The sequence below is a fragment of the Gambusia affinis genome, linkage group LG16 (assembly GCF_019740435.1).
Source record: "Gambusia affinis linkage group LG16, SWU_Gaff_1.0, whole genome shotgun sequence".
Classification (NCBI taxonomy): domain Eukaryota; kingdom Metazoa; phylum Chordata; class Actinopteri; order Cyprinodontiformes; family Poeciliidae; genus Gambusia; species Gambusia affinis.
In genome coordinates this window covers 12,660,817-12,682,019 of record NC_057883.1, presented here as the reverse complement: position 1 = coordinate 12,682,019, position 21,203 = coordinate 12,660,817, and the positions used below count along the sequence as shown (strand labels likewise).

Genomic DNA, 21,203 nt, shown 5'->3' with positions numbered 1-21,203 from the left:
AGGCTGAAAAGGGGGCTGACAGGTGCCATAAGAAGCTTAGCAGCAAGGTAAATCTGCTCAGTAACAAAGCTTAGCTAGCCTGGGTGCTATTGTAAATGTTTAATCCACTCGCCTACGTACTTAGATATTTGGTATACAGAGTGTTAGACATGCTCGAACACAGAGTGCCAAACTGATAATACGTTATGGAGAGGCTGTCGTCCCAAAATATTTGAAATTAAACGTCATTAAAAAAAGATAAATCAATATTTACTTAGAATCTTTTGTGAATGAATGCTCAAAGTACCCTTTAATGGAGTTGCTGCTGACATTTATTTTTTCCTTTTCTGTCACACTGAAGTATTTTAAATCACCAAATGTCAACATCAGACTGAGCACTCTGAGTAAAAACAAAAAGCAATTTTCAAATGATGTTTCCAGTCATTAAGGGGATAAAGCTGGTCAAACAATCCTGGCCTTTCATGTAAAAAAAAAAAAAAAAAAAACAGAAAAAAAAAAAAACACGTAATCAACTTCCCTTGTTAAATACCAAAATTACATATTTTTTGGAAAGTCGAGTTCATTTTCACTTCTAACACCCAGGTCTCATTACTGCCTGACTTGCAGACAGAAATAATCTGAACTAGGGGCTAGAAGACCTGCAAAGGAAACACATTATGCTCTAAATCTATCAGTGTCAGTCTGGAAAGTGGTTACACTGGCCTTTCAAAAGCTTTCGAACTCCTACAAGTCACAGTGAGAACAATAATTCACAAATAGATAAAAGAAAAAGCAGCTCCAAATTTTTTAAATGTGACCCATGTGCAAAAATTTTTCCAAGAGTGCATCAACAATTCATCTAGAACAGCATCTTAAGCTCTGCAGGCCTCACTTTCCGCAGTCAAGGTGTGTCCCCGAATAAGAAGGAAGGCAAAAAGGCAGCGGTCAATGAGTCTCAAAGCCAAAACTGCTGCTAAACCAGAGCTACCCCAATATTTATATCATTAGGTTCTGGAGTTACATTTTAAGAAGATAGCTGATCTTCAATATGGTTTGATAAGCTGAAATATTTCTGTATTACACATAAACAGAACAAATCTGTTTGGGGGCAAATACGTTTTGTAGCTCAGCAGCATTTTTTTTGTGTTAGTAATTTTTTTTAAATTAATTTAAGAGTAATGGCTCTATATAAGATTTTGTGTGGCCTATAAATAAAATTATGGACAATTTGTTTTTCAAGTCTATTAATTTCGGGAACCAATAGTGAATTAACTAAATGTTCATTATGTACAGCCAGGGTACCTGTCTATGAAACTTTCTTTCATTCCTGACTGGGAATTGTCAGAGAAAAGCCATCAGGTGCTGGTGACGGTGCTAAAGAGGCCAAGAACTGGCCAACGTGGACCAGAGAAAGAGGATTCTACACTTTTCAGCAACACTAGTAAAGATTTGTAAGAACCTGTAAGATGTATCACAGCAGTTATGAAGTGACATTTCTAGTTTAGTACATGAGTACGACTCAATATCACTATTTCCAGCTGGAATTACAAATGACATTTGCAGTAGCTTGTTAACATTGTCTTAGTAATATGGTCAGCTGATGATGATAAATCCTCTTAAAACAGTTTCTAACTCCAGTTTGCAGTGGTGTTGATGAATACAGGGCTCTGGTAATTATGGTCAGCACTGTGTACAGCATTCACAAAATCCTCTTATTAATACTGCATATTTCTGCAGGAGACTAATGTAGTTTTTGCATAATGCTGCACTAAAATTTAAATATGGCAGCTTTTAATGATAGGTAATCCTGTGATGGCTCTCTGTCTGTGTGAATCTGGTCAAATCTGGTCATTTATGCACATTTTTATACATTTAATTTTTGTATGCTTAATCCAACTTTAAATAGTTTGTTTTAATATTTAACTATATAACTAATAACCTTTTGGACTAGGCTGTATGTAGTATTTCACTGAGAGTTGGTGTCAACCTGCCAGACTCTGAGCACAACTTTCTTTTGCTAATGGAGCTGCAGAGCAATCTACTGAAGCAAACACAGAAAGGTGACTCAAATAAGGCAACAGAGAGACAGACACTTGAGTAGAAAATATAAGACAGAGCAGGGGGTGGACTCAAGCTGATGTGTTTGTTTTCAATTGCAGGTTTCCAGTAGAAATGTAGGCAAACACAATGCAATGCAAGTCCAATGCAAACGAACATACAGGCAGTCACCTTGCATATAATTCTGAGCAGATAAGGCACACTGTCACATGCTGTCTTTTTATTTTGCTGCATTTTTTTTGGAGCCTGAGATTTGAAAAGGCCGCAGGTTGGTATCTGAAGTAATAACGGAAACTGGTGAATCATGCGGAATAATGACGTCTTTACCCATTCGACAAACAATATCAAGGTCTCTATAGCGCTTTTGAAATTATTTCTGTAAACATTCAATAGTGACATCAAGTAGTTTTTGCAGGTGGAAGACTGAGGCAGCTGTCAAAGACAGAAGTAAGGCTGTGTTTGTTTTTGTTTTTTTTTTGTTTTTTTTTTTAAGTTATCCACTGCAAAGTGGATAACTAAAAATGATCCACTTTGCAGAGCTTTTTGGCATGATTCGTCACAGGACAAATAAATGCTGACTTGTGTTAATTGGTGATGCATTGGAACATAAACCACCCCTCGTTAACCTTTCATCATGTGCGTGTGTGCAGTGAAAGCTCAAGGCAGCAGGAAAGCGAAGCGCGTCAAGGGCTTTCCTTTTTAATTAGCAACAATTTGATAGTGTTGGATTAAAATCGTTTGAAGGGTATCATGTTAAGTGTAAATTTATGGGTCAAGAGTAGGCGAAAGGCTCAATTTAATGCTGAGTTATATATATATATAAAAAACCCACTTAACTTGACAGCAAATTTGGAATCGAAACTCCAAGCCAAAGGAGGCTTTTTCAGGTTAAATAATTAGGTTTCTGTTTGAAAAATTAGGCTGAAGGGAATCCTAAAAAGGAAGCGTAACTCTTATTTTATCTGCAATATTTCACAGAATAGATGAGGATTTGTGGATTATTGTGTTAGAAACTAAATGTTACACAGAATAAAAAAAGAGCAAGATTTGAGATGAATGACTTGCACATTTTTATAAATGGCTGATAAGAAATAAAGGATTTCTTATCAGCAAATTACAAGCCTATACCTCCAAAACAAGACTCGCCAAACTCAGCTTTAAAAGGAAAAAAAAAAAAAAACTGCCACACCCTTGGATCTATATAATTTGCAAATGTACTCTGTTAGTTGAATGATGAATATGCTCATCTGACATAATATTATGACAAGTTAGGTGAAAAACACTGTTTAACCGACTTTACAAATTGTTCGGTGGGACACTTTAGGCAGCAAATCTACATTTTATTGGTTTTGTGATGTTGACTTTGCCTACAAGTCAACATCCAAATAAACGTTGGGTTGTACTGGACAAACAAGTCCAATCCATGGAGTTCCCACCTTCGAAACTGTTGGACTTTAAGGATCCGCTCCTAACATCTTCAGCAGTGTCGTGGATTCCATGTCTCAAAGGGTCCAGGCTGTTTTGTCAGACATATTAGGCTTAATGTTACATCTGATCAGTGTATATTAAAGCTGAAACTTTCAGAAAACACTTTACATATCACCATATTTTCAATACCAGTTTTCATTGTGTAATTTTGTCTTTCCTCAATTGGAAGAAATGAGATTTCAATGAAGAGGCGATCAAAAAAAATACCTGTAAGACCTACCCGTAAGGCTTTAACTTTATTAAAGTTAGGTCTTGCAAGGCCAGTGAGGTGGGTAGAAATCAACAGTCATAAATTATTAATATCCTTGAGAATATGTATGGATGGTGGTGTCATGCTGTAATTGGCACGGCACTTAGCTCAAACTGAGTCCGGCTTTGTGTTGAGTGATGTCATCTGTCGGCACCTGTCTAGAAAAATGCTAGAGGTATTTACAAGAGCAGAGTGATAAATGTGTGACTTCAGTTTAAGTTGACCCAAGTCTGGATGATGGGGCACCACTGAGGGAAACAACAGGTTCACTGGTGGAAGAGGTTTTAATGCACATAAACTCAGTTAACCTTTAACTGGTGGTACAAGAACAAAATGGTAAAAAAAACTTGAGAAATTTATGTAAGCTCCTATACAGGGACCATTTTCAAGGGATTCAATTATGAAGTCAAATTTATTTTATATCACGTTTGATACAGCATTTTTATAACTGAAGGTGACATAGTTAATTGCCTGTGCTATATAAAGGCTCAATACACAAAATACATAATACTGGCCTTTTGATTCAATTCTACCAGAATTTTGGTTTTGTTGGTCTATCATGTCGCAAAAAAGAACTTTGTTCTCTATCTTGATGCTGAAATATGAATTTGGATTATGTGAAGGTCATTTGAGCCCAAATCTTAAAATTTTAATAGATGCAAAACAAAGATTGATGTCTTTTCGACTTGGATAGACACCCGGTATCAATGGTTTATGATTTACATTTCCTGGAAGTTGAGGCCTTTGTGATTTGAGAAAGCTTGCAGAAACACATTCAAAACAAGAAGCATTTATAGCAAAAAAAAAATAAAAATCTGCAAATACTGCCTTAGGTAAACATATATCCACTATTTGAACTGCAGATATTTGCAAGGCTAAAAGAAACTTTCCTATTCTTTCTATCCAAATAAAAAGATAAGGCGTCACAAAAATGTCAGAATAGTGCCATTTCTCATCCCCTGTGTCCTCCGTTGTCTTCCTGCAGGCAAAAGATTGAACGGATGAGGCGGAGGACGTCTTCCCCGGCACAAACGCACACAAATATTGTAGCATTCATCTGCGGGGGGAGGAGGACCTGCGACTCACTGTTGCCCCAAGGAGAAATTCAAGGTCAGTGAACAAAGTTTGTCTTTGTTTAAACAGACTGAGAAGGCTTCCCTCTTTCTGCTGGTTGTTTGTGTAAAATATTAGAATGATAATATCTTAGTAGCAGCCCCCATCACGTACAAGGAGAATATGTTTCTTGTATTTACCTCTCAACCTTTATCTCTGCTCTTTTTCTCTATTTATCTTTTGATAATTTCTTCCTTCTTTTCCTTATATTTTCTAATCTGTTTTATTCCATATTGTCCATCTTGCTACCACTCATTTTTTCTAACCTTAACTCCTGTAAGAGAATAATAAGGCCTAAAATCTGTATCATGTAAAACTTTGTGAACATTAGATATACAGATAAGACCAGATCAGAACAACTTAGGTAAAGTTAGAAACATTTCCCAATTAAAGATATGCAAAATTAAAATACTTTGTGCCAATATGCCAAGGAAATCCAGTTAAAGGCTGGCTCATTAAAAATGCTTATAACCATAAAAACAAACATATTAATGACTCTGATTTGCAGTCTTAGATTCAAAAACCAAATTAATTACTGTGTTTCAGTAGATACATTTGAATATAATGCACATTTTAGGCAAGAGATTCAACATGCAGAACCTTGAAAATTTTAAATAAAATGAGTATCTCTTGAAAATTTGTATAATACCAGGTCTGTCGATTTGTCTAAATTAATTTTGAGCTAATTCATGTCCCCCACAAAAAACTCTTCAATACAATCCTTGGTTTTTCAGTATTTACATACATCCCGGACGGATAGTACATAATATTATCGATTTTATTGTTATCTACTTTTTTCATTTTTTTACAGTTTTTATGACTAATGACTAAATATAAATATAAATATATGACTAAATATGACTAATTTGAGTTTCATCATCATTTTATCCTTTAATCTACTGATTAAAGTCTTTAACTTTAAGGTTGATTTATTTCGCTTGATTTAACAAAAGCACAATTTATAGACTAGTCCAAACTAGACTAGATAATATGACAGGGGTGAGATTTCTTAACCCGTAAACCTCCAGAGCATTTTCTTGTTTCATAGAAATATTGTTCAATTCTTATATTATTGTGCTAAACTCCATATCATGTGGCATTCATCTGGTGATCTAGATATATCGCTACAGCACTAGTAAGCTAGGGTGTGTTTGGTCGTACAGATGCCTGTAAAAGCTAATTGTGTGTAAGTTATGTAGTGCAAGACAAGTGCTGTGATGTCAATTTCAGCCGCTGTCGAAGTTGAAAATAGCCAGCAGTGAGCTTGAAAAGCTTTCTTTTTACTTCTCTTATTGAAGCCTTCTGCTTCTGTTTTTCACTTTTTTTATTTTCCCAGTCCTGTGTGGCCACTTTGTCTTCCTTCTTCGTTTGAGTTTGTTTTCCTTTCTTGTTCAACCTCCCGGCATTTTCTCCTTCCTTCACTTCTCTTCTTCATTCTCACTTTCTTCTCCTGTCCTTCCTACTGTTCTCCATTACCCTCCTTAGCATTGTCTTTATCCAAAAAATAAAAATCACTTATCAACTCTCCAAAACAAACACTTTATTGTCAAAGGATTTGTTTCCCTGTGAAGTCCACACTCTGAGAAGAATTTGGATTTTAATTGCTTCCCTATAGATCTGTGTCTCGTTAAAAAACTGGGCTAATTGCATTAGTAGAATAAATGCTGCCAGCTTGTGTTACTGCAGCGAGCATGCTGGAGTGCTGCATGTGTTTTAGTCAATGGAAAAATAATAAAGGTGATAGCCAGAATGTCTGTCTGGTTTATGTGACATGCTTTTCAAAAAGCTTTTAAGGTGTCAGTCATGACAGGATGTCTTCTTTCACACGTCAACACTGCAGGTTCATCACATTGGACAAAGTCGCTTTGACATGGTTAATGAAAACACTTCCTACCAGGGGCAAAAATCCATTTCTTTTTTTTTGTTGGGGTGGGGGGGGAATAAACAGAAAAGATTCAGATTAATTCCTTGGGAGGGTGTCATGAACAAAAATCTCCCCTTTCTTTTCTGATCTCTTGTGACTAGATGTAGAATTGAACCCTGAGCTTGTTAAATAATGTTTTTAAAAGGTAATAGTAGTAGTTATAGCAACGTTCTCTATTAGTCTATATTCTTCCTGAAAATAGACTTTATTTTTATATTCAATCAGCAATGTCAGCACTGGTATTATACACCTTTATGATCACATCTGACATAATTTATTTGCACCCTGCTCTACTTTCCACTATAGTCCATCACTATAGTCTACAAGTAGTTCCAAAATTGTAAAAAAAAATACCTTCAAGAACAATCCAATATCAAACTGCTCTAGACAATATAAAATGTCTCCCTTCCATCAATTTATCTACTGCGAGTTATGTCTGTCTCTGAAAAAATAAAGTACAGTATCTGTCAACCAAGCTGAAACATTTCCACCTCATAGTAGATAAGCATGACTTTGTATTACAGGCCAAAATAATAGAGTTATTTTTTATAATGCCGAGAGTGATATAGAGCATTTTTTTAAGCATTTTATTCCTTTTTTGTTGACATTATCAAAATGCCTTCATAAAACTGTGGATTTGCCCAATGTTCAAGTTCTTAAACAATCGAAGCTGAACCATTTTTGACAACAAAATCAGATATCTGTCAAACTGAATATATACTGAATATACACTGTTGCCTTGCAGCAAGAAGGTCTTGGGTTCGATTCCCGGGGTCTTTCTGCATGGAGTTTGCATGTTCTCCCTGTGCATGGTGGGTTCTCTCCGGGTTCTCCGGTTTCCTCCCACAGTCCAAAAACATGACTGTCAGGTTAATTGGTCTCTCTAAATTCTCCCTAGGTGTGAGTGTGTGTGTGAATGGTTGTGTGTCCTGTATGTCTCTGTGTTGCCCTGCGACAGACTGGCGACCTGTCCAGGGTGAACCCGCCTCTCGCCCGGAACATAGCTGGAGATAGACACCAGCAACCCTCCCGACCCCATTAGGGACAAGGGTGTAGATAAAATGGATGGATGGATGGATAAATAGGCATACTTTACTCACATGCAGCTGTCTGGTTTTCTGAACATTTCTTCAATAAATTGACAATAGCACAACCTCTGGATTAATAGCTTTAACCTTAAACCAGGAATTGGCAGAAGGTTGAGCTAATTAGAAATAATGAAACCCCATATTTCTAACTGCTATAAGTATAAATTTGTATGGTATGTTAACTTTGTTCTGCTTATGTAATCTGAGTTGTGTGTATTTGTATCGGAAGCTTACTAATGTACATTACATGATTAATAATCTCTGTATGGTTAGGTGGGATTTAATCTAAGTAACTTTATGTTTCATATCTATACTTAAGAGACGGGCAATGAGCTTTATTAGGTTGTTCAAAAATAACTGACAATTTTTCACAAACCATCTGTCAAGACTCCCGGTGTAAGTATGCAAAAAGGTGTCTACATACCAATCTGAGTACTCACATGAAAGACCTGCAGTAAAAGACTGACTTGTAAAAAGAAGTGCAATTTGAGATGTGAAATATAATGTATTTTAAAACGTTCCAAATTCAGTGGCAGCAAGATTTGCATTTTGGTAATTTTGTCCCCAAGGTAATTTCTATTCAGCTTTTCTTTGTCAAGAAATTGATATTCAGTCCAACCTGCAAAATATTCACTCTAAAAAATTTAATTGATGAAGCTAATAAAGATCTTCAAGCAGATCACCACCCAAAGTTGTATAGACAGATGTTACGTTATGATTTAAATTTTAATAAAAGCCAATAAAATACTTTGGCAATCGCAATATGCTATTCCCCAGCAGAGTCAATGAGTATAAAGTAACTCATTTAATGGTTTGAGTTACATAAAAATGAGCTCAGGCTCTTTGATTACTTCACTTTGTCTTTATCCATTTCATTAACTGTCTTGTATCAATTTTATTTGCCATTTAATCATTTATTTTGGGTCTGGGAAAATATATTTTTCACCAGAGCTGATGACATTATTGTGACAATCAATCTATGGTAGACTGTCATTTATGACATAGGTGACCATTTAATTGAAATTTGACTTAACAAATTTCAATTAGAGTAAATCAGGCTTTTTTTAAATTTTGTTTTTATGAAAGGTTTTAACAGATCTCTATATGCTCTAAGGGTCATATAAATCCATAACTGATGTATTTCATGCTCTTTACAACAAAACTTGGTTTGTGTGTTGTTGTTGTTTTGTTTTTTTTGTTTTTTTTTTTTCATCTAAAATGTGCTGTGCTCCAGAAAATACACAGTCACCTGATTTGACCTGGATTTATGAAAGAATTTGCTGTTGAACTATGTTTTGGGAGGAACTGCTTCAACGTAAAAGTTGAAGCAGTCAGCATAGCATTTTATGTATCACCAAATAAATCAATTCCATGTCCTAAATCAAATAAAGTGCTGCTTAGTATAAAATGTAGCTCAGTTTTCCAGGCAGCATTTTTAAACTCCTATGTCTGAGCTTTGATCAGAAAATTTCTAGACTGTGGCTTCCTTGAATATCACAGCCTCCTATGGCAGCTGTTTATGAACTTGTCCTAAAACTGTCAATGTGCTTGATGAACAGAGCCATGAGCCTCAGGGATGTAGCATTTTAAACGAGAGCCACGTAAACACCTTAGTCAAGGATCTCCTGTGTGGTATATTAGCTCCTTAACCCACCCACCTGGGGGAGAAACAAATCTGACCGTCCTTATTCACCTGCCGCACGTCGCTCGCATTTTTCACTTGCGTGAAGCAGGCATTTCGTACTCTTGCGTCACTGCATCTCAGACAACGACGTGTGGTTAGACTGTTCCTGGGGCGCGACCATATGTTCCCACCCAGAGATGCTTTCATTTGTGCTACAGGAAGTTTATGTGAAATTGTTCGCAGGAAGGAGAGGAAGATGGGAGCAGCAGTGAGAGCTTTCATTTGTCTCTGAGCATAAACACACATAAACACACAAGGTAGGACACCAACGAAGCAGCTTCAAATATTCACCATCTCTTTGGACTTTTAGCTAGTGATGCTGCTGTACTGTCAAAAAGTAAAGTAAATGTACAAACTTCTGCCTTAGGTGTCCTTTTGTCAAAGTCTTGAGAAAGGAGCTATAGCTCATAATCATGCAAACATGAGTAAGTATTTCTTCATCCCCTGTTCACGAGTCATTTTTTTGTAAGTCAGAATAATTTCGAAGTCTGTCTGATCAATGCTTTTGAATATGTCTAAAAATGGAATTGTCATAGATTATGAATTAAAATCATTATACCTAAGCACAATGACATTTAATGTGGTCTTTTTCAACACATTAAAAATATTAAATGCTAAGATTTATTTTCAAGATAATCCATGACAAGGGGCAGATCTGGTAGACTTCGTCACTCAGCAAAAATGAGGCTCATTACCTACAAAGGAAACCATGCGTTTCAATGATGTTTAGAAAAACATTACCCTCCAACATTCCACAGAGATTAATATATCCATAACCTTTCCACATGCAGGTTGGGTAAACCTTGGCACAGAATGTAATATCTGTATTACAGATATTACAATATCTATGTAATACTGCTTCACAACCAGGACTAAAAACCCAATTGTGTCACCTGAATGTGAGGGTCAGCTTTTGGCTGGAATCTCATCTCACATTTAGCTCTTAATTTCTCCAAGTTTGGATGAAAGTTTAGGTGCATCAAACACTACTGTTGCATGAAGGTACTTTAAAAATGGTTTTGGGTTTTATGAAATTAGAAGAAATGAGAAGCAAATACATAAATTATTCCAACCATACTCTCTCCAAAATAAGCAATAAGACTAAACGGAAAATTAGAAGTAGTTGATAGTAGCCTAATGCTACTTGTTTGGGCGCTGTTTTTAATTCACTTGGGTTGTGCAGTTACTTTTTCAAGTTGTGCAGCTGAGGCTCTTGTTGAAAAAGGTTAATTGACTTGCTGGTGCTCAGTAATGAAAAGCTACGGCGTAGTTAAGAAAATCCAATTAAGACCGCAAAATTTAGGATGCTCATTATAATGTAACACCAGACCAGAGAAAAAAAAATAATTATATTTTAACCACTGATGTACATAAGTGATTAACAACTGAGGCTCCTGAATAAATTGATGAATCAACTTTATTTTTATTGTTTGCCAATATTTAAACAAAATGAGTTGATTTGATTGGTTTAGATTATGTTGCTAAAAAGGCTGAGAAACCCCACAAGACACAGAAGAAAGAGAAAAACCTAAGAGCTTCTTGGTGTCTGAGTCCAAATCATTCTTAATTAGCTTTATTACAGCCAAACAAGACACTTAAATTGAGACTAAATTAGATAATTGCTTAGTATGTGTTTCTTCATTAATAACAAAGGCTATTAACAAGTAACTATTAAGTGTCTTTTTAATTAACAGAGTCAGCTGTAAATGTTTTACTCCCGAGGTCTTTTAGTTGTTAGATTTTGAGTAATTTGGTACAACTTTGTTGCTCCTTTGAGTCAGGTTTATTTGTGCAGGTTTTTACACAACAGAAAGCACAGAGTGACTTGCAGAGAGCTTAGAGAGCATTACAGCAGTGGATAAAGTTTGATAGGGGTCACATTGTGAGTTTGGATGAGGCTGGGTGGTAATTTTGTGCAGTTGCCCAGCAGTATGTGAGGTATACAGATGACAATAAAGGTCCCAGCCACTGCAGTGCAGTGATGTTATAGGCCAAGTATTACAGAATCCAATGATACCTGCAATTGCCATTTGGACTGAGGAGTTCAAATCAGTTCAACTTCCCATAAGTAGACTGATATTAAAGGCTTTTTTTAAGTGTGCTGTTCAGAGGCATTGTAAAAGTCTCTACATTTGTCTGAACAGAGAGATATTACATTGTGTGTCAATACTATTGTATCTTTTCACCTTAAAGGTCAAATAAGGTAAACAAAAAGCCCTTAAAAATGGGTACCATGCAAATTTTACATTTATACAATGTTTTCATCAAAATTATGTACAAATGTAATGGAAAATAAATAAAGCTACAACTTTCCACCTGCTAAACAGAGCTGTGAAGCAGAGCAGAAAATTAAGATTCTTGGTATCCACCCAAGTCTCCCTTTGTCATGGATCTTTTGGAGAATTGGCTGGCAGCTGATCCGACGGCATCTGTGCACCTATAACCACGCAATATTCCATTTCAAATCTCCAAAATTATGTACAACTTTGAGAACAAAAGCTATAAGGTGCTGGGTAGCAGAGCACTGAGGGATCTGTTATTTGAGAAACAATGACATCACATCTAAATATGCTATTTTTTCCCAATCAACATTTGAAACTGAAAACACCAGCAATTTCCAGACAATGGTTCCGTATAAACATAACCTTTATGTTAGCAATTACTAGTGTTAACACAATCACTGTGATGTCTGCATGTGTATTCCCAGAATGACTTAGACTCAGAGATTTTCTGAATCTAACATGTTACCAGAGGCAAGTTAAAAACTCAAAACTATAAAACAGGGCAATGTTGCTGTAGCACTCTGAGCTGTCCTGGTATCTGTGGTAGTCGGCATTAGGTGAACTCCTCTGTAATCGTGACAAAACGTCTCAGGTTAAAATGGTTCTCTTCCGGCTCTTTTTCATACCTGGAAAAGTTGAGTATGAAATTTTCAAATGAGCAGTAATATGAAAATACAAAGTACCGTAGAACAATGATGAGCGCATGGCATCTATCTATATCGGTCTGTCTATTCATAGCAGCCGGAACGTCTCTGTAGAATACAGTGTTTTTTTTGTTTTTTTTTTACATTTCTTACTTTTCTTAACACCTTCTGGATACTGAAACAGTGAATTTTAAGTCTTCGAGATGAGAGAGGTGACTGCCTGATTCTCATTTTCCACCTGAATGCAATGTCTGTACTTTGGGACTTACACCCGTCTGTACACTATAGTAAACATCTACGTAATTTTCCAGTTAAATGCCGTGTTTTATTTCACCATGGCCTGGAATCTGTTACCATAGTATTAGACTAAAGCAGCATTTCTCTTTTTAATTAAACTATACTCTTAAACTTCTCAAAGAACAAATGATCACTTAAGAACGATTGGCAAACTCTTCTGCATTAACTATTGATCATCACTGTAATATCCTCATTAAAAACATCCATTTAATTGTCAGCATACTAACAATATTCATAAACATTTTTTCTGCATCCTGATTAAAAGGGAATTGATTTGACAAAAGATCTATTGGAGCAATATAATTACACATCAAACCTGTGAATGATTTTCATCAACTTCTGAGACAAATATAAAGACAGGCAAAGTGTTTGAAACTTATGAGATGTCAACTATTCCTCTAATGACTACTTCTCCAGTAAAGTTTAGATTTTCAGAGCTGCTGTGCCTGGAGTGGCATTTTCAGCTCTAAAATTATTCCAAAAGGAGGAAAATATTCAGTGTAAACCAATGAAATATATCCATGTGTGTTGCTGTTTCGCATTAATACAGATTTTCATGCAGTATTCCGAGCCAAGCTGGTTGGACTCTTGTCTTCTGAGAGTATTTCAGCCCCTAGCTCAACATTACTCTTCATCAAGCCAGAGAAAGGCACACCTGAGTCAACCTTTCATGTGTGTGAGGTAAAAGTTTTATAATCAAAACAATGGAAGAAGATAGGAGAAAATGAGATCTTGATTGAAAAGTATTGACAAGGGATAGAAAACCAGCTTGGATGTTTCCTTTAATTCACTCTCAGATTTTATGGCTTTCAGTGAAGTTTACTTCACTTTCTATATTCCTGGAAGACTAAGACCTTCTGCCATTTGTCTCCTGCCTTGTATAAAAACAATACCTTGAGTAATATTTGTTATGTAAATCTGTGTGGTTACAGTAGTGATAGACCCAAAACATTGTGAAGCCAACAGAGCCACTTTGGTTGGGTTTTGAGTAACAGTACAGCTGATTGGACAGCCACTCCCAAAAGATTATGACTCAGTTTCACCTTCAGTAACATTTAAGTTGTGGAAGTCTTATACTATTTTTAATCTACTCATATTTTTCTTTAAATAAGTCAGACTTTCATATAATCTTTGAAGTGGTCTAGAATCAATTGTCCAGATTTTCTGAAGGCCTTAAAATATTTTTTTTTTGAGTTTGGTTGCTTTTAAATTTCAGTGTTCACCAACTTAGCAAAAAAAACAACAACAAAAAAAAACAATTTAAATGTGATTTGCACTTTCTTACCAGAACCTTGTCAGATTGCATCATTCGACAAAAAACAGGACCCTAGTACTGACATTGCAATTCTAAATATGCTACAACTAGCACATTTAGATGAAAACGCTACTTGTAGCGTGAAGAAAAATAAAAAGTGGTTTAAAACTATTTTACAGTCCTGCGTTATCATTCAGAAATGAAAATGAAAGTTTCTATGCCAGCAAAAGGAAAATAGTAAAGCAAGGTGAGAAATACTCAATCTAATCTTTGAGTCTGATCCAAACTGGACATTAAAACTTTATGTAAGCAAACAGTATAACTATGCAATTATTCGGGATTCATAAAATTAAGACACGTCGACGGCAAACTCAAAGTCAGTCACTTTAGTGAGTCCTTCATTTAATTTAAGTATGATTACTGTGAAATTGTCTTAAATTAAGCTTTTGTAGATAGAGAGCTTTTAGCATGGAAATGGAATATTTTCGCTCTTAACATCAGAAAATTGCATCCTTAAGTTTGATAAACAACAAATTACCATTAGATTTAAATTATAGGTAACACTGACGGCAGTATGACAAAGACAGTAAATTATATAATGCATAAACGTGTAGTTTTTTCTTATGGAGATATTACAGTAAAATAAAAATATGAGTATTTACAGATGGTTAGACTGATTGCCAGAAAGCTCTGTTTAATGTGTGTGTTGTGATGGATTGTACGTGGATTGCTGTTCTGTAGTTTGTATAATATGTTATGTTTCACACTGGGTGAAGTAAAAAAAGAAATTAAGAGTAGCACTTTAAAGACCCCTGAGGAAAACATTCTGCTTTGGGGGCCCTTTTCAGCAGCAAAGTGTAAAAATAATGACTGTAGACAAACACAGAGAGGTGTTGGAAGAATAAAAACTTCCCAGAGATTACAGCCACTTGGCACAGGGGCATCTTTCAGGACAAAGATGACCTGAAGTGTGCAGACAGTAGAGTGCTTTGTGTGTGTGCGCATGTGTCTGTGTGTGACTGAACTTTGGCCCACATTTTAACCCAGAAGATGGCTAAAAAAAGACTTCTCAAAGAGGCTTCCCATCTAATCTGAGGTGATATGAGAGGCTCTGCAAAGAGGAATGGAATGAGCTCCTAAGAGACAGCTGTTGAAACTGAACTAATAGTGAAGCCTTTGCTTGAACAGGTTTAGCAATGATTTAAAGATTATTGACTTTGCTTTTGGTGTTTGGGTGTCTCCAGGTGGTCGTTATAACTGCTCTGTCTTAAAGCAGAATACTCCTTTCTTTTGTCACCCTTGGTGTTTTGGGTCCAATACACAGATCCTGTTGTGGATTTTTTTTTTTTCAAGTCCACTATCATAATACTGATGACTGTGTAGAATCCTACTAAGCGCTAATGATTAGCATTGGTGCTATTACAGCAAGACTTACAGATAGGCATGTATCCCCTATTGTCTAAGGTTACTTTATTTTGCAACTGCTCCCTGGTAGCAAATCTACAACAGCAACACCGTTAGGTCAAAATCCAAAGTACATTATGTGATTGCATCAGCTCAGCCAACTATGCATCTTTAGTAAGTGTCAAATAAATGAAGAAAGTGTATATTTTTAGCCGTTCCAGCTCATGACTCTTTTGCTGGCAAAGAGTTGGTCCCGAGAAAGTAGCAGTTTTATAACTAGCACCAAATAAATTGTGTTTTCACAACTCAGCACCAAGAGTAGAAAAACATCTGATTAATACCAAATAAGGCTATTTAACCAAGGCACTCAAAGTTCATTAAAACAGCATTTTGGAGAGAATTACATTAAATATGGAAGAAAATCCTTTTAATTATATTTTGCAAGTGACTTCTGACAAAATCCATCATGTTTTATTGATCAAAGAAACGAGCGATGGAGGGATCTGCTTTCTCCCCATCTAATTAACTGACACATACATACATTGTACTGCCAGAAAACAAAAAAGTCGTACGTCATGCAAATGTGGAGCAAACTTCACACTCCCTTCATCATCATCATCATCATCAAAGGATGCTTGCAGCGTGCTGTTTCCAAAGCTAAATTTAGAGGCGACCCTGATTCTTTATTCAAGTCTCTCTGGGCCGGTTCTGGTATTTTCGTGCTTCAGCATCTCTTTTTTTTTTGTGATTGTTTATTTTTGCTGTCAGCAGCTGGATGGAACAGTGTTCAGGAGGCGGAAAGCTGCAATGTTACCAACAAACATCACTGCTCTCATCAAAGGGAAGCAAAGCTATTCAGTCATATTCCTCTGACTGACAGCTTAGTGAATTTTTAATGGAATATTTTATGTAGGATCTCATGAAGTTAATTAGATGTAATGCAGAAAGAGCAGGAGCTCTTTGTGCAACATGAAGGTCGGTGTTAGCAATGCCTGCTGGGGGATTTATTCTCATTTTGACCACCAAGGAAAAGGACTGAAAGCAGCTGAGCATTTGTTATAAGATTAATTAGTTGCTGTCTAAAACTTAATGTGTCCGTTGTCTAATTAAGTCAGTATTGATCTGTAACTTCTATATAAAATCAATAAAAGTAACCCATCTTAAAGGCTCCAAAATGGTTCCAAGGGAGAGAGGTTAGATGATTATAGCAGGATTAAAGAAATTAATTCTTTTTCAAGCTAATGGTTTTTAAACCTTTTAAACCTCCCTTGGAAAATGTTTAGTTTTCCGTACTGTTGAATATCTTATTTCAAACCAAGATACCAAAGGGATTGTTTGGAGGATTAGAATGAGGCTGATTCTCCCAAATTAAATGCAGATTTATTTAAAAAGGTGTATCTTCTAATAACGTTCCAGTTGAGTAAATGAGATGGAAGCCATTCAATTTTATCTAAAGTCATCTACTCATTCATTGGTGGCATTTCTAGTTTATCTAGTGAGTTCTGGTTCTGCTCAGGTATCTTCTACCCAGAATCAAATAGATGCCTGAACTAAGCCTATTCTTTTTGATGCAACATCTGAGTTGCCGACAGATAACAGAGCTTATCGCCTTCATTTCTAAACCAGAACTGGGCCACAACACATTGGAATCTCATTTCATTTTGTATTCTGTATAACGTTATTTCTCCATTTTTGATGATCATAGGTGGGGTGTTAAAGTTGTTTTGTAAAAGCAGTGCTTCCTATTGCTATTAGGAACACATGCATGTTTCTCTTTATTCAGTTAAAAAGACCCTTCTAGTTGTATGCAAGTGAGGACAAGTTAAAATTCAGCATTTAAAACATCTTAGCAATAGCATGGTCATGACCTACCAGTTATCTGCCAGCAGGAAAGGAAAAAGGTGGTGGTGCCATGAGTAGAGGTTTAGAGGAGGCAGAGTTACCTTGCATTCACATTGTGTGAGCTGACCTTTAAAAATGCCAGCCTTTGTCGTCTGTGACTGACCTGCTGCCGAGGAGAGCAGCTTCACCTCCGTAACACCACCTACATTTAATACTGCTGCTCTGCTGCTCTTTATTTAATGAGAAATACACACACACACACACCCACACATATATTATGTTGTAAGAGTAAGTTCACACAATTTTAACACACCTGTCCGATGGGGGATAACATGAGAATAGGCTTGTTTTAAAAGTCTGTTTTGGTTGCAATCCACCTTAAACTTTCATCTTGCATATCAAATCTGCCTATGTTGTAATTTGACATCAAACATGAGTCTCTTTATAAAAACCTCTAAATATTCCTTTAAAATCATTTGTACAAGAATAAATCATTTAAGGAGTTTAACATATACACACAAACACTACCCTTCTCAAACTCTTCATTCAAGGACATAACTTACATGCTATGAAAAGGAGCTTCCTTGCATAACAATGAGTCTATAAATACACAATCTATATGCTACATCTGTTGTGATGTCAAATACAGCTCTTGTTCCCTGTAAATGTCCCCAACACACACTCACAAGGTAAACATTTTTTTTTTTTCTGTTTTTAACTGCTTTTCCACTAGAGCATTGTTTTCGGAACAGTTCCTAAATGTGAGCATATGTTGAAGAAATTACTTAGAAATAGCAGACATATAAATGTGTGGGAACATGTTTCCCGTCTAAGTCGATTTGGAAGAAAGCAGATCTTAAAAATCCACTCCTCGTATTACCAATATGCTGGAGTAACAGTAATAGGAAACCATCTTAATTCTTATAATAGAGAGACCTATTTTTACATTAAGAATTGGAGTTCATAGTTGATTTTTTGAAAAGAAGGTGCACAACAAGCCCAGATCATCACCCAATCACTGTCATGCTGAACAGTTGGAATGGTATTTGTGCCAATATGATGTATTTGGAATTTCGCCTAACACTGTGCTGTTGGCTATGGCCAAAAGTCTGTATTTTGGTTGCATCTGTCCAACAGACATTGTCCCAGAAGTCTTGTGACTCATTGAGATGCAACTTTGCAAATCTTAGCAGTCATATTGCTTTTAGAGAAAAACAGGCTTCCTTCTGGAAGCCCTTCCCTAACAGAGCCATGTTGACATTGATGTTTATCACTGAAATGTTCAATCTTCATGGTATAACAGCATAATAAAAAGGCATTGTTGCAATGACATTAAAAAGGCAGACTATTGGAAAGAGCAGGAGTTTCTTAGAGAGACCGAGGCCAATTTCAAGGCATCATATTGCAAAGTCAAAATTCTCATTTTTATAATAATTGAAGGAAACAGTTACTTGATTGTCCAATAAAATGGCACTATGTGCCTGCAATATACATAATACTGGCCCTGTAAGGTCCTGTATATCTCAAGGTTTTGTCCTGGTGCCTCTTTGATTTATTAACGTCTACTGTTATTGTAGGTTAAGAGTCTGGATATCCCTCTCTACAATATGCTACACCGTCTTTATTGAGGTTCCACTCTGCTAACTTTTCTAGATATTCCATTTTCGAAAAACAGGGTGGCAGTTTTTGCTGAGGAACTGCAAACATTTAGTTTTGTAAATTTGAAAGGCTTGGTCTGTGTTTGGCTTCATGTGTCAGCACAAATTTAGATTATAATGTTCTGCCCATCCATGTGCCACCCTTTGGATAACATTCTGTTTGTATGCTAAAGGTTAATCTTCTATTCCTTATTTAGTTCATATAACATTTAGTAATGGGATGTTGATGGCCGTCCTACACACAAGCTGCTTTGCAGAGAAGTCCTCAATTCTTTAAACAACTCTACTTACGTGATGAGACTTGTGCATCATGATGATCGTCAAACAACAGCTGGTTTCAGTTGAGATAACGTTAATTCAGTTCAACATGATTCTTTTTTTTTTTTTTTTTGCTTTAACACATATGAATTATGGAGCAAAAGGCTCATTTAGTTGACTCACATGCCGTGAGCAGCAGAACTAAACATAGCAGCCTACAATGTTGTAAGAACACAGCAGGTTCAGTGCAGAGGAGGTCTGAAAAGCTGTGAGAGCAAGTTAACGGCTGCTCTGAAGTCATACAGCGATAAATCATGTGCACATAAAATAAGTGCTGTGTATTTAAAATGGATGGAGCAAGTGGACTTTAAAAAAAAATTGTTGTTTAGGTTGGGTGAGAAAGTGATAAAATGGGCGCATTGCTTGATCAAATCACAGAAGATGAAAGATCTGCAAAACCGTTAAGTTTAGGTCTCACTCAGAACCATGTGTAACCATGAGTATGCCTGTTGTGATAAACAATAAATCAATTAATCGCATGATAAATTAAAACTATCGACCTCATTTTAATTATCGGCTTTATCGTCTCTTCCAGCCTTTTACTCTTTCTGTTGATGACACTGAATGAAAAAAGCTCAACTCCGCTGCGCTCCACTGTCCCTCCCTTCCTCATTTCCTTAGTTTAATGTCCGGCGCACACTACACAATTTTAGAGCTGTCGGCCGATTGTTGGCCCATTTTCAAATCCTGAGAGACAGAACAGAAATCCTAGGTATAACGGTTCGATCATGCCGTGTGGTGTCCAACAATGGGCACAAAGTAATGGCTACAAGTCCAGTTAACTAATTTTAAAAACAGGCATTAATCAATTCTTTACTACAATCTACCTGCAACGCATGTGGCTCTATTGCCAGCGTAACGTCCTGACTGAATGAAAATCATTATAACCTATTTATGTCACGTTAAGAACAGCCGAAAAGTTACCGGGTTTAGCAACTGCGTAGCAATTTCGCTCCAACTCCTCCCCTTGTCATTTCTATATTCTTTGCACGAAATGTTTTATAAACATTAATGTTGTTTCCACATATCATCTCCAATGTCCGCTGGACTTCGGGTTGCTCCGTGTCAGCTGTTTGGTATTCCCCTCTGTAATTTCCCTTCAGAAAGCACGGAGGGGAATCCACACTTTCTGATTGGCTACCTGTCACATTCAACAAGCTGCGTTAACTCTCCCAGTTGGGGAAAACCCCTGATTTAGATCAGAGTGGCCAGAACGATCTACTGTAACACACCACACACTACAGAATGATTGGTTACAAAATCGCAAGCAGTAATCTTAAATGGATCAATGTTCTAAGATTGTCGTAAGGGGAAAATGTAGGTGTGAACTAACGTGTAGTGTGAACTATTGCATCACGTAGTCGGATGTGCCCATCTTCTCTATTTAAATCTAATGATTACTGAAGGGCAATATAGTGTACAGACATCATAATCTGCACTCTTTTGGTTGAATGTTGTATTTAGGCCTAACCATGAGAGAAACAAAATCTGAACAAATCAGTATTTTTTTCCCCCTTCAAGTTATTGCTCAGCTATCTATAGATGAACTTTTAAGAATAACTTTGGAGGACATCACGACTGATATAACACCTTCTTGTATGACATTGTGTAGTCGGTAAAGTGATTTTTATGAACAGCTCCACCTTTCATTAGCATTCATGAAGCAGAGTTCTTTGCAGAGATCAAAACAACAGCAGGATGTACAAAGTGTTTAATCTGACCCCAAATCTTTCAGGCGCCTCGTTTGCAGCTCAGATGACATGTATGCAAATCCCTGCAGATAGAAGATGCCACAAGATATCCAGCTACCTGTCATTTTACTGTTATGGGTATTTGCAGACAAATATTGGATGTGACTTACAGGCCATTCCAGCAGGTCTTTGATGAGCCAAATTTGGACAGGTATGGAGTAACACGTG

At 36.5% G+C, this 21,203-nt stretch overlaps 1 protein-coding gene across 2 annotated transcripts in view; it reads left to right on the top strand.

Annotated features, from left to right (window-relative positions):
* The window catches only part of LOC122846427 (leucine-rich repeat and fibronectin type-III domain-containing protein 2), a 123,641-nt gene that overhangs the window by 36,459 nt on the left and 65,979 nt on the right, over nucleotides 1–21,203 (top strand). For both annotated transcript variants that reach the window (XM_044143398.1, XM_044143397.1), the window contains exon 2: nucleotides 4,761–4,885. The gene's annotated coding sequence lies outside the window, so the exon portion shown is untranslated. The remainder of the gene's footprint in view (nucleotides 1–4,760; nucleotides 4,886–21,203) is intronic.